We start from the raw sequence: 14,135 nt of genomic DNA on the forward strand, positions 1-14,135 counted from the left end.
GGTGGGGGTGGTGGGAGACATGAGTGGGGGCCTGGTGGAGGCTGCCCCTGCACTGTTAGGGGGTGGGGTGGTGGGAGACATGAGTGGGGGCCTGGTGGAGGCTGCCCCTGGTGGCTGGGGGGTGGGGGTGGTGGGAGACATGAGTGGGGGGCTGGTGGAGGCTGCCCCTGCACTGCTGGGGGTTGGGGGTGGTGGGAGACATGAGTGGGGGCCTGGTGGAGGCTGCCCCTGGTGGCTGTGGGATGGGGTGGTGGGAGACATGAGTGGGGGCCTGGTGGAGGCTGCCCCTGCACTGCTGGGGGGTGGGGGTAATAGGGGACATGAGTGGGGGCCTGGTGGAGGCTGCCCCTGGTGGCTGGGGGGTGGGGTGGTGGTAGACATGAGTGGGGGCCTGGTGGAGGCTGCCCCTGCACTGCTGGGGGGTGGAGGTGGTGGGAGACATCAGTGGGGGCCTGGTGGAGGCTGCCCTTGGTGGCTGGGGGTGAGGGCGGTGGGAGACATGAGTTGGACATGAGTGGGGGCCTGGTGGAGGGTGCCCCTGACTGCTGGGGGTAGGGGGTGGTGGGAGACATGAGTGGGGGCCTGGTGGAGGCTGCCCCTGCACTGCTGGGGGGTGGGGTGCAGGGGGACATGAGTGGGGGCCTGGTGGAGGCTGCCCCTGCACTGCTGGGGGTGGGGGTGGTGTGAGACATGAGTGGGGGCCTGGTGGAGGCTGCCCCTGCACTGCCGGGGGGTGGGGGTGCAGCGGGACATGAGTGGGGGCCTGGTGGAGGCTGCCCTTGTGGCTGGGGGGTGGTGGTGGCGGTAGACATGGGTGGGGGCCTGGTGGAGGCTGCCCCTGTACTGCTGGGGGGTGGGGGTGGTGGGAGACATGAGTGGGGGCCTGGTGGAGGGTGCCCCTGACTGCTGGGGGGTAGGGGTGGTGGGAGACATGAGTGGGGGCCTGGTGGAGGCTGCCCCTGCACTGCTGGGGGGTGGGGGTGCAGGGGGACATGAGTGGGGGCCTGGTGGAGGCTGCCCTGGTGGCTGGGGGGTGGTGGTGGTGGTAGACATGGGTGGGGGCCTGGTGGAGGCTGCCCCTGCACTGCTGGGGGGTGGGGGTGGTGGGAGACATGAGTGGGGGCCTGGTGGAGGGTGCCCCTGACTGCTGGGGGGGTAGGGGGTGGTGGGAGACATGAGTGGGGGCCTGTTGGAGGCTGCCCCTGCACTGCTGGGGGTGGGGGTGCAGGGGGACATGAGTGGGGGCCTGGTGGAGGCTGCCCCTGCACTGGTGGGGGATGGGGGTGGTGGGAGACATGAGTGGGGGCCTGGTGGAGGCTGCCCCTGCACTGCTGGGGGGTGGGGGTGGTGGGAGACCTGAGTGGGAGCCTGGTGGAGGCTGCCCCTACACTGCTGGGGGGGTGGGGGTGGTGGGAGACATGAGTGGGGGCTTGGCAGAGGCTGCCCCTGTTGGCTGGGGGGTGAGGGTGGTGGGAGACATAAGTTGGACATGAGTGGGGGCCTGGTGGAGGCTGCCCCTGACTGCTGGGGGGTAGGGGGTGGTGGGAGACATGAGTGGGGGCCTGGTGGAGGTTGCCCCTGCACTGCTGGGGGGTGGGGGTGCAGGGGGACATGAGTGGGGGCCTGGTGGAGGCTGCCCCTGCACTGCTGGGGGGTGGGGGTGGTGGCAGACATGAGTGGGGGCCTGGTGGAGGCTGCCCCTGCACTGCTGGGGGGTGGGGGTGGTGGGAGACATGAGTGGGGGCCTGGTGGAGGCTGCCCCTGGTGGCTGGTGGGTGGGGGTGGTGGTAGACATGGGTGGGGGCCTGGTGGAGGCTGCCCCTGCACTGCTGGGGGTGGGGGTAATAGGGGACATGAGTGGGGGCCTGGTGGAAGCTGCCCCTGGTGGCTGGGGGGTGGGGGTGGTGGTAGACATGAGTGGGGGCCTGGTGGAGGCTGCCCCTGGTGGCTGGGGCTGGGGGTGGTGGTAGACATGAGTGGGGGCCTGGTGGAGGATGCCCCTGCACTGCTGGGGGGTGGGGGTAATATGGGACATGAGTGGGGGCCTGGTGGAGGCTGCCCCTGCACTGCTGGGGGTGGGGGTGGTGGGAGACATGAGTGGGGGCCTGGTGGAGGCTGCCCCTGGTGGCTGTGGGATGGGGGTGGTGGGAGACATGAGTGGGGGCCTGGTGGAGGCTGCCCCTGCACTGCTGGGGGGTGGGGGTGGTGGGAGACATGAGTGGGGGCCTGGTGGAGGCTGCCCCTGGTGGATGTGGGATGGGGGTGGTGGGAGACATGAGTGGGGGCCTGGTGGAGGCTGCCCCTGCACTGCTGGGGGGTGGGGGTAATAGGGGACATGAGTGGGGGCCTGGTGGAGGCTGCCCCTGGTGGCTGGGGGGTGGGGGTGGTGGTAGACATGAGTGGGGGCCTGGTGGATGCTGCCCCTGCACTCCTGGGGGGTGGTGTTGCAGGGGGACATGAGTAGGGGCCTGGTGGAGGCTGCCCCTGCACTGCTGGGGGGTGGGAGTGGTGGGAGACATGGGTGGGGGCCTGGTGGAGGCTGCCCCTGCATTGCTGGGGGGTGGGGTGGTGAGAGACATGAGTGGGGGCCTGGTGGAGGCTGCCCCTGGTGGCTGGGGGGTGGGGTGGTGGTAGACATGGGTGGGGGCCTGGTGGAGGCTGCCCCTGCACTGCTGGGGGGTGGGGGTGGTGGGAGACATGAGTGGGGGCCTGCTGGAGGCTGCCCATTGTGGCTGGGGGGTGGGGGTGGTGGTAGACATGGGTGGGGTCCTGGTGGAGGCTGCCCCTGCACTGCTGGGGGGTGGGGGGGTGGGAGACATGGGTGGGGGCCTGGTGGAGGCTGCCCCTGCACTGCTGGGGGGTGGGGGTGGTGGGAGACATGAGTGGGGGCCTGGTGGAGGCTGCCCCTCGTGGCTGGGGGTGGGGGTGGTGGGAGACATGAGTGGGGGCCTGGTGGAGGTTGCCCCTGCACTGCTGGGGGGGTGGGGGGGGGTGGGAGACATGAGTTGGTGCCTGGTGGAGGCTGCCCCTGGTGGCTGGGCATGGGGGTGGTGGGAGACATGAGTGGGGGGCTGGTGGAGGCTGCCCCTGCACTGCTAGGGGGTGGGGGTGGTGGGAGACATGAGTGGGGGCCTGGTGGAGGCTGCCCCTGGTGGCTGTGGGATGGGGGTGGTGGGAGACATGAGTGGGGGCCTTCTGGAGGCTGCCCCTGCACTGCTGGGGGGTGGGGTTAATAGGGGACATGAGTGGGGGCCTGGTGGAGGCTGCCCCTGATGGCTGGGGGGTGGGGGTTGTGGTAGACATGTGTGGGGGCCTGGTGGAGGCTGCCCCTGCACTGCTGGGGGGTGGGGGTGGTGGGAGACCTGAGTGGGGGCCTGGTGGAGGCTGCCCCTGGTGGCTGGGGGGTGGGGGTGGTGGTAGACATGAGTGGGGACCTGGTGGAGGCTGCCCCTGGTGGCTGGGGGGTGGGGGTGGTGGTAGACATGAGCGGGGGCCTGGTGGAGGCTGCCCCTGCACTGCTGGGTGGTGGGGGTGGTGGGAGACATGAGTGGGGGCCTGGTGGAGGCTGTCCCTGGTGGCTGGGGGGTGGGGGTGGTAGGCATGAGTGGGGTCCTGGTGGAGGCTGCCCCTGGTGGCTGGGGGTGGGGGTGGTGGGAGACATGAGTGGGGGCCTAGTGGAGGCTGCCCCTGCACTGCTGGGGGTGGGGGTGGTGGGAGACATGAGTGGGGGCCTGGTGGAGGCTGCCCCTGGTGGCTGGGGGGTGGGGGTGGTGGTAGACATGAGTGGGGGCCTGGTGGAGGCTGCCCCTGCACTGCTGGGGGGTGGGGGTGGTGGGAGACATGAGTGGGGGCCTGGTGGAGGCTGCCCCTGGTGGCTGGGGGGTGGGGGTAATAGGGGACATGAGTGGGGGCCTGGTGTGGGCTGCCCCTGCACTGCTGGGGGGTGGGGGTGGTGGGAGACATGAGTGGGGGCCTGGTGGAGGCTGCCCCTGCACTGCTGTGGGGTGGGGGTAATAGGGGACATGAGTGGGGGCCTGGTGGGGTTGGTGGGAGACATGTGTTGGTGATCAGTAGTGCAAGGTGACATGTGGGTTTGCAGGTGGGCATGGCCATGGTGGATGGGTTGCCTGTGGGACATGAGCAGGGGTGAAGGGTAGTACCCTGTGGTGTGGGCTGCCTGCAGAGGCCGTGGAGGGTGTAGAGGGAACACCTGGTGGGAGCCACATGGCCAAATCACGTGTAGCATTCCCCGGCACCACCGAAATACACGTACCCTGCAGAAATCGCGTGTGAATCTTCCGCGCACATCGGAATACACGTACCCAGGCAAATCGCGTGTGGAACTTCCCGCGCACCCCCACCTAGCCAGGCCATTCGCGTGTGGAACTTCCCGCGCACCCCGTAGTACACGTACCCAGGCCAATCGCGTGTGGAACTTCCCACGCACCCCCACCTACCCAGGCCAATCGCGTGTGGAACTTCCCGCGCACTCCGTAGTACACGTACCCAGGCTAATCGCATGTGGAACTTCCCGCGCACCCCGAAGTACACGTACCCAGGCTAATCGCGTGTGGAACTTCCCGCGCACCCAGGAACACGCGCACACGCTATCTTTCACACCAGCGGGTCTCCGTGTTTGTCGGTGCCCCTTTGCACCTCATTTGTCTTAGAGGGCCACTGTATGGCCCATTCATCATGGCTGTATATGGGTGCTTTTTATTAGCGCACATTTTGGCGCACATTTTTTTCAGTCGCAGGGGCGCTACCGCCTGCTTTCTTGTGGCGTACTTGTTTGGCCCTGTGCGCGTCTTTGACCATGCGCTGGTTTGCCCTATTCGGTTCCATGAATACGGGTTGTAGGCGAGCGTGTGGGCGTTCCACGCACTTGCCTCCTGTACTTCCCCCGTGATGCCCATATTTTCACGCGTTGTTCCCCATTCCGAGTGTTTACGCCCCGTGTTCCGCCTACTTTTGTGATGTGCGCCGCGCTATGTGCGATTTCGCAGTGGCCGTGGCGCACGCTGTTGGATGACCTGTGCGCCGGCGTGTGCGGCGCACATTTTTAGCGCACATCCAATGTTTTTCTCGCGCACGGACTTCCATGAATCGCTGTGCGCTGGTTTTCCTGCGATTTTCGCACTTGCACTGCGATTTTCACACTTTTCCTGCGATTCGCACGTTTTGGCACCTCTGCGCGGGAATTTTCGGCACACATTAATTCCATGAATCGACCCCTGAGTTGTTGAATGAATTCCATAAGGCTCCTATCTGATATATCAATAAAACGACCATAGTAAGTGGTACTCATCATTAATAGGCAACCATGACAGCCACAACATATTGGCTTTGCCGAATTGCATATCTCTTTAAGTCATCCTTGCAGTTGTAGCGAGCTGCAGAGCAGATGATGACTCAGGCCCGCCGTGCCTGAGGTGGACGGGATGAGCACTGCAGAGATGTGGAGGGCGGCCAGCGGGTGACGTCTCAGGGAGGCTGCACTGCACAGTCAGTGCCTGCTGCAGACCAGGGAGGGATCAGGGCGAACTGCGGCAGCGCTGAGGGGAACTCATCTGGACGTCGGAAGTGCGAGGTGGGCTGATTTCTGGAGCCAAGGGGGCGCAGAGAAGAGCTCAGTTTAGCAGCCCAAGCGGGAGCAGAGGAGCACAGGTGAGCACGGGCGGGGCTCATTACATAACCCCAGGCGAGGGAGAATCCTGCACAGCGCCCAATGCGAGGTAAATCGACGTTTAGCAGCTTGAGTTAGTTTAGGGTGTGGCTATAGTGCACTGGTGTGGAGAGCAAATTCTGGGAATTGAAGGCAGTTAGTTGGGAGTATCCCCCGCCCAACCGTTTCCTTTCCCCGATCCACCCCTTACTTTTCTGCCTTCTGGCGGGAACATGTAACATTTTATGGTAGGGACACTCGCTTATCGTATGCGAGTGAATCAAAAACATGGATATTACATGCTGTAATGTGTTAACCTTCACTTCGTCACCCCAGGAAATGCCATGCTTATATTTATAACGTGTTTAATGTGAAACCTTGCGACCTGTGCACTTATTCGGGTGATCCTGGGCAAATATCAGTCCCATAGCTCCCAAAGGCACAGGGGGAGCCGGGCCCCAGAGCACACCTGTCGGAAGGGATAGAGGGGGATGTGTGCAAGAGATGGAGAGAGGGCCAGACCAGCCCTAGCTGCTGGTGCTGTCTGCACAGGCTGGATCCAGGAGTGGGGGGATACGGGAGTGAGGGGATACGCGGAGAGGGAGAGGTGCAAGCACCAAGCACCACGATTTCCTGGTCTCACGCTGTCCGGCCTGGGCCATCAGACACCGAGTGCACGCACGGCACGTTATCCCAACTATTGCATCACCTAATAGTCCTCTAATACTTTCATTATTTTATCTTCTAACTGCAAAAATGGCTGTCATCAATTTACATCAACATTAAGCATCGTTATGGGACGATAATACTCACACTTTGTATTGTCCCCTCTAGACTTACAAACCCCGGTAATCAGACCAAGATGTATCGAACCTGGCAGAGTACCCCTAATATTAACATCATTATCGATGTCTATAGTGGGGAGTAACATATTGCCAAGTTAATCAAGGCCAGGGCTTCTACCATGCCTCAAAACCACTATTGCATTTTGAGTGATCAATACACAGGGATGCCAGATGACCAAAAGTCCACGGGTAGTGGAAGTGACATCACACACACTTGACACTCCCCAGTGACATGACGGAAGTGTCATCATATGACGTTTGGACCCAGGGCTTTAGGTGGGCCGGGGCTAGGTGGGGCTCAGCCCCGGTAGTCTCTCAAAACCTTGATCGAGGCAGGGCTCTGCCAGACTCACATTCCCCCAACCACTTAGGATTCAAACCCATGCACCACCGGTGGCTAGCCAGCGTCATGTTGCACTGTGCTATTACTTAGGTGGCGAATTTCGTTTTGTTTCATTCATATGCGCTTTATGTGTCAAACAGTCTGTTGTATAAAACAAAAGAAAGTGTGCACCTATAAAACAGCACAGTGCACCGCAACACTGGTTTGTCAGCAGCAGGGCTCTGGTTGGAATCCCTAGCATGGGACAATAAAAAAAAAAAGCCCTGCTGATGATAAGCCAGTGTCACATCGCACTGTGCTGTTTCGTAGGTGCGGAATCACAGTTGACTGCTTGACACACAGGGTAATTCATAGAATTTCGCAGAAAAGTGTCGCAAGCGGCTGGCGCAGAGTGTCCGCGTGCGATTGTCTGCGCCAGGCGCGTGCGCCAAAACCGATTTCCGCTCACAGCATATTCATGGATTTTAGGCTCCCAAACCAGCCGTGGCGCAGAGTATCGCAGCGACCCTGCAGCAGCGCCAGTAACGCCCCCAAGATCGCCCTCGCGCAAGGAAAAGCCATCAAAATTGCTAAATCATCGCAAAGGACTGCGCTAACCCTGGACCAGTTTACAGGGCTGCCAAACAAGAAAACGCAAAGCGGGTAACGTTCATATCAGGGGTACGCGGGAAGTTTTACATGCGATTAGCCAGGGTAAGTGTATTACAGGGGTAACGCAGGAAGTTTTACACGAATAGCCAGGGTACGTGTATTACAGGGGTACGCGTGAAGTTTTACACGCGATTAGCCAGGGTACGTGTATTACAGGGGTACGCAGGAATTATCACACACGATTTGGCTGGGTACGTGTATGATAGGGGTACGCGTGAAGTTTTACACGCGATTAGCCAGGGTACGTGTATTACAGGGGTACGCGGGAATTATCACACGCGATTTGGCAGGGTACGTGTATTACAGGGGTGCGCGGGAAGTTACACATGCGATTTGGCTGGGTACGTGTATTACAGGGGTGCGCGGGAAGTTACACACGCAATTATGCTTGGTGGGTCCTCACAGGTGTTCCCTGTACACCATCCACGGCCCCTGCAGGCAGCCCACAAAACAGGGGACTACCCTGCACACCTGCTCATGTCTCCCACCCCCCACCCCCACCCCAGCAGTGTGGGGCACCCTCCACCAGGCCCCCACTCATGTCCCCTATCACCCCCACCCCAGGACTGTGGGGCAGCCTCCACCAGGCCCCCACTCATGTCTCCCACCACCCCCACCCCCTAGCAGTGCAGGGGCAGCCTCCACCAGGCCCCCACTCATGTCTCCCACCACCCCCACCCCCCAGCAGTGCAGGGGCAGCCTCCACCAGGCCCCCACTCATGTCTCCCATCACCCCCACCCCCCAGCCACCAGGGGCAGCCTCCACCAGGCCCCCACTCATGTCTCCCACCACCCCCACCCCCTAGCAGTGCAGGGGCAGCACCACCAGGCGCCCACTCATGTCTCCCACCACCCCCACCCCCCCAGCCACCAGGGGCAGCCTCCACCAGGCCCCCACTCATGTCTCCCACCACCCCCACCCCCTAGCAGTGCAGGGGCAGCACCACCAGGCCCCCACTCATGTCTCCCACCACCCCCACCCCCCAGCCACCAGGGGCAGCCTCCACCAGGCCCCCACTCATGTCTCCCACCACCCCCACCCCCCAGCCACCAGGGGCAGCCTCCACCAGGCCCCCACTCATGTCTCCCACCACCCCGACCCCCCAGCCACCATGGGCAGCCTCCACCAGGCCCCCACTCATGTCTCCCACCACCCCCACCCCCCAGCAGTGCAGGGGCAGCCTCCACCAGGCCCCACTCATGTCCCCTATCACCCCCACCCCCAGCAGTGCAGGGGCAGCCTCCACCAGGCGCCCACTCATGTCCAACTCATGTCTCCCACCACCCCCACCCCCCAGCAGTGCAGGGCACCCTCCACCAGGCCCCCACTCATGTCCAACTCATGTCCCCCTGCACCCCCACCCCCCAGCATCCAGGGGGACCCTCCACCAGGCCCCCACTCATGTCTCCCACCACCCCCATCCCCCAGCCACCAGGGGCAGCCTCCACCAGGCCACCACTCATGTCCCCTATCACCCCCACCCCCAGCAGTGCAGGGGCAGCCTCCACCAGGCCCCCACTCATGTCCCCTATCACCTCCACCCCCTAGCAGTGCAGGGGCAGCACCACCAGGCCCCCACTCATGTCCCCCATCACCCCCACCCTCCAGCAGTGCAGGGGCAGCCTCCACCAGGCCCCCACTCATGTCTCCCACCACCCCCACCCCCCAGCCACCAGGGGCAGCCTCCACCAGGCCCCCACCCGTCTCCCACCACCCCCACCCCCCAGCAGTGCAGGGGCAGCCTCCACCAGGCCCCCACTCATGTCCCCTATCACCCCACCCACAGCAGTGCAGGGGCAGCCTCCACCAGGCCCCCACTCATGTCTCCTATCACCCCCACCCCCTAGCAGTGCAGGGGCAGCACCACCAGGCCCCCACTCATGTCCCCCATCACCCCCACCCCCCATCAGTGCAGGGGCAGCCTCCACCAGGCCCCCACTCATGTCCCCTATCACCCCCACCCCCTAGCAGTGCAGGGGCAGCACCACCAGGCCCCCACTCATGTCCCCCATCACCCCCACCCCCCATCAGTGCAGGGGCAGCCTCCACCAGGCCCCCACTCATGTCCCCTATCACCCCACCCCCTAGCAGTGCAGGGGCAGCACCACCAGGCCCCCACTCATGTCCCCTATCACCCCCACCCCCAGCAGTGCAGGGGCAGCCTCCACCAGGCCCCCACTCATGTCCAACTCATGTCTCCCACCAACCCTCACCCCCCAGCAGTGCAGGGCACCCTTCACCAGGCCCCCACTGATGTCCAACTCATGTCCCCCTGTACCCCCACCCCCCAGCATCCAGGGGCACCCTCCACCAGGCCCCCACTCATGTCTCCCACCACCCCCACCCCCCAGCCACCAGGGGCAGCCTCCACGAGGCCACCACTCATGTCCCCTTTCACCCCCACCCCCGGCAGTGCAGGGGCAGCCTCCACCAGGCCCCCACTCATGTCCCCTATCACCCCCACCCCCTAGCAGTGCAGGGGCAGCACCACCAGGCCCCCACTCATGTCCCCCATCACCCCCACCCCCCAGCAGTGCAGGGGCAGCCTCCACCAGGCCCCCACTCATGTCTCCCACCACCCCCACCCCCCAGCCACCAGGGGCAGCCTCCACCAGGCCCCCACTCATGTCTCCCACCACCCCCACCCCCCAGCAGTGCAGGGGCAGCCTCCACCAGGCCCCCACTCATGTCCCCTATCACCCCCACCCCCAGCAGTGCAGGGGCAGCCTCCACCAGGCCCCCACTCATGTCTCCTATCACCCCCACCCCCTAGCAGTGCAGGGGCAACACCACCAGGCCCCCACTCATGTCCCCCATCACCCCCACCCCCCATCAGTGCAGGGGCAGCCTCCACCAGGCCCCCACTCATGTCCCCTATCACCCCCACCCCCTAGCAGTGCAGGGGCAGCACCACCAGGCCCCCACTCATGTCCCCCATCACCACCACCCCCCAGCCACCAGGGGCAGCCTCCACCAGGCCCCCACTCATGTCTCCCCACCACCCCCACCCCCTAGCAGTGCAGGGGCAGCACCACCAGGCCCCCACTCATGTCCCCCATCACCCCCACCCCCCAGCCACCAGGGGCAGCCTCCACCAGGCCCCCACTCATGTCTCCCACCACCCCCACCCCCCAGCCACCAGGGGCAGTCTCCACCAGGCCCCCACTCATGTCCCCTATCACCCCCACCCCCAGCAGTGCAGGGGCAGCCTCCACCAGGCCCCCACTCATGTCTCCCAACACCCCCACCCCCCAGCCACCAGGGGCAGCCTCCACCAGGCCCCCACTCATGTCTCCCACCACCCCCACCCCCTAGCAGTGCAGGGGCAGCACCACCAGGCCCCCACTCATGTCTCCCACCACCCCACCCCCCAGCCACCAGGGGCAGCCTCCACCAGGCCCCCACTCATGACTCCCACCACTCCCACCCCCCAGCCACCAGGGGCAGCCTCCACCAGGCCCCCACTCATGTCTCCCACCACCCCGAACCCCCAGCCACCATGGGCAGCCTCCACCAGGCCTCCACTCATGTCTCCCACCACCCCCACCCCCCAGCAGTGCAGGGGCAGCCTCCACCAGGCCCCCACTCATGTCTCCCACCACCCCCACCCCCCAGCCACCAGGGGCAGCCTCCGCCAGGCCCCCACTCATGTCTCCCACCACCCCCACCCCCCAGCCACCAGGGGCAGCCTCCACCAGGCCCCCACTCATGTCCCCTATCACCCCCACCCCCAGCAGTGCAGGGGCAGCCTCCACCAGGCCCCCCACTCATGTCTCCCACCACCCCCACCCCTTAGCAGTGAAGGGGCAGCACCACCAGGCCCCCACTCATGTCCCCTATCACCCCCACCCCCCAGCAGTGCAGGGGCAGCCTCCACCAGGCCCCCACTCATGTCCCCTATCACCCCCACCCCCTAGCAGTGCAGGGGCAGCACCACCAGGCCCCCACTCATGTCCCCCATCACCCCCCACCCCCCAGCAGTGCAGGGGCAGCCTCCACCAGGCCCCCACTCATGTCTCCCACCACCCCCACCCCCCAGCCACCAGGGGCAGCCTCCACCAGGCCCCCACTCATGTCTCCCACCACCCCACCCCCTAGCAGTGCAGGGGCAGCACCACCAGGCCCCCACTCATGTCCCCTATCACCCCCACCCCCCAGCAGTGCAGGGGCAGCCTCCACCAGGCCCCCACTCATGTCCCCTATCACCCCCACCCCCTAGCAGTGCAGGGGCAGCACCACCAGGCCCCCACTCATGTCCCCCATCACCCCCACCCCCCCAGCAGTGCAGGGGCAGGCTCCACCAGGCCCCCACTCATGTCTCCCACCACCCCCACCCCCCAGCCACCAGGGGCAGCCTCCACCAGGCCCCCACTCATGTCTCCCACCACCCCCACCCCCCAGCCACCAGGGGCAGCCTCCACCAGGCCCCCACTCATGTCTCCCACCACCCCCACCCCCAGCAGTGCAGGGGCAGCCTCCACCAGGCCCCCACTCATGTCCCCTATCACCCCCACCCCCAGCAGTGCAGGGGCAGCCTCCACCAGGCCCCCACTCATGTCTCCCACCACCCCCACCCCCTAGCAGTGCAGGGGCAGCACCACCAGGCCCCCACTCATGTCCCCTATCACCCCCACCCCCCAGCAGTGCAGGGGCAGCATCCACCAGGCCCCCACTCATGTCTCCCACCACCCCCACCCCCCAGCCACCAGAGGCAGCCTCCACCAGGCCCCCACTCATGTCTCCCACCATCCCCACCCCCCAGCAGTGCAGGGGCAGCCTCCACCAGGCCCCCACTCATGTCTCCCACCACCCCCACCCCCTAGCAGTGCAGGGGCAGCCTCCACCAGGCCCCCACTCATGTCCCCTATCACCCCCACCCCCAGCAGTGCGGGGCAGCCTCCACCAGGCCCCCACTCATGTCTCCCACCACCCCCACCCCCTAGCAGTGCAGGGGCAGCACCACCAGGCCCCCACTCATGTCCCCTATCACCCCCACCCCCAGCAGTGCAGGGGCAGCCTCCACCAGGCCCCCACTCATGTCCCCTATCACCCCCACCCCCTAGCAGTGCAGGGGCAGCACCACCAGGCCCCCACTCATGTCCCCCACCACCCCCACCCCCCAGCAGTGCAGGGGCAGCCTCCACCAGGCCCCCACTCATGTCTCCCACCACCCCCACCCCCCAGCCACCAGGGGCAGCCTCCACCAGGCCCCCACTCATGTCTCCCACCACCCCCACCCCCCAGCAGTGCAGGGGCAGCCTCCAGCAGGCCCCCACTCATGTCCCCTATCACCCCCACCCCAGCAGTGCAGGGGCAGCCTCCACCAGGCCCCCATTCATGTCTCCCACCACCCCCACCCCCCAGCCAACAGGGGCATCCTCCACCAGGCCCCCACTCATGTCTCCCACCACCCCCTCCTCTAGCAGTGCAGGGGCAGCACCACCAGGCCCCCACTCATGTCTCCCACCACCCCCACCCCCCAGCCACCAGGGGCAGCCTCCACCAGGCCCCCACTCATGTCTCCCACCACCCCCACCCCCCAGCCACCAGGGGCAGCCTCCTCCAGGCCCCCACTCATGTCTCCCACCACCCCCACCCCCCAGCCACCATGGGCAGCCTCCACCAGGCCCCCACTCATGTCTCCCACCACCCCCACCCCCCAGCAGTGCAGGGGCAGCCTCCACCAGGCCCCCACTCATGTCTCCCACCACCCCCACCCCCCAGCCACCAGGGGCAGCCTCCACCATGCCCCCACTCATGTCTCCCACCACCCCCACCCCCCAGCCACCAGGGGCAGCCTTCACCAGGCCCCCACTCATGTCTCCCACCACCCCCACCCCCCAGCCACCAGGGGCAGCCTTCACCAGGCCCCCACTCATGTCCCCTATCACCCCCACCCCCAGCAGTGCAGGGGCAGCCTCCACCAGGCCCCCACTCATGTCCAACTCATGTCTCCCACCACCCCCACCCCCCAGCAGTGCAGGGCACCCTCCACCAGGCCCCCACTCATGTCCAACTCATGTCCCCCTGCACCCCCACCCCCCAGCATCCAGGGGGACCCTCCACCAGGCCCCCACTCATGTCTCCCACCACCCCCACCCCCCAGCCACCAGGGGCAGCCTCCACCAGGCCACCACTCATGTCCCCTATCACCCCCACCCCCAGCAGTGCAGGGGCAGCCTCCACCAGGCCCCCACTCATGTCCCCCATCACCCCCACCCTCCAGCAGTGCAGGGGCAGCCTCCACCAGGCACCCACTCATGTCTCCCACCACCCCCACCCCCCAGCCACCAGGGGCAGCCTCCACCAGGCCCCCACCGTCTCCCACCACCCCCAACCCCCAGCAGTGCAGGGGCAGCCTCCACCAGGCCCCCACTCATGTCCCCTATCACCCCACCCACAGCAGTGCAGGGGCAGCCTCCACCAGGCCCCCACTCATGTCTCCTATCACCCCCACCCCCTAGCAGTGCAGGGGCAGCACCACCAGGCCCCCACTCATGTCCCCCATCACCCCCACCCCCCATCAGTGCAGGGGCAGCCTCCACCAGGCCCCCACTCATGTCCCCTATCACCCCCACCCCCTAGCAGTGCAGGGGCAGCGCCACCAGGCCCCCACTCATGTCCCCCATC

At 65.7% G+C, this 14,135-nt stretch overlaps 1 protein-coding gene across 3 annotated transcripts in view; it reads left to right on the forward strand.

The window, feature by feature from the left end:
- FBXO2 (F-box protein 2) overlaps positions 1-14,135 on the forward strand; it is a 323,859-nt gene that overhangs the window by 133,827 nt on the left and 175,897 nt on the right. Inside the window, exon 1 of one of the 3 annotated variants that reach the window (XM_069609927.1) lies at positions 5,445-5,667. The exons of 1 other annotated variant lie outside the window; for it this stretch is intronic. The gene's annotated coding sequence lies outside the window, so the exon portion shown is untranslated. Of the gene's footprint in view, positions 1-5,444; positions 5,668-5,714; positions 5,736-14,135 lie in introns of those variants that run through there. One more of the 3 variants, XM_069609928.1, reaches the window with a different exon arrangement.

The sequence above is a fragment of the Ambystoma mexicanum genome, chromosome 8 (genome assembly GCF_040938575.1).
Source record: "Ambystoma mexicanum isolate Mex_15411 chromosome 8, UKY_AmexF1_1, whole genome shotgun sequence".
In the NCBI taxonomy this organism is placed as follows: domain Eukaryota; kingdom Metazoa; phylum Chordata; class Amphibia; order Caudata; family Ambystomatidae; genus Ambystoma; species Ambystoma mexicanum.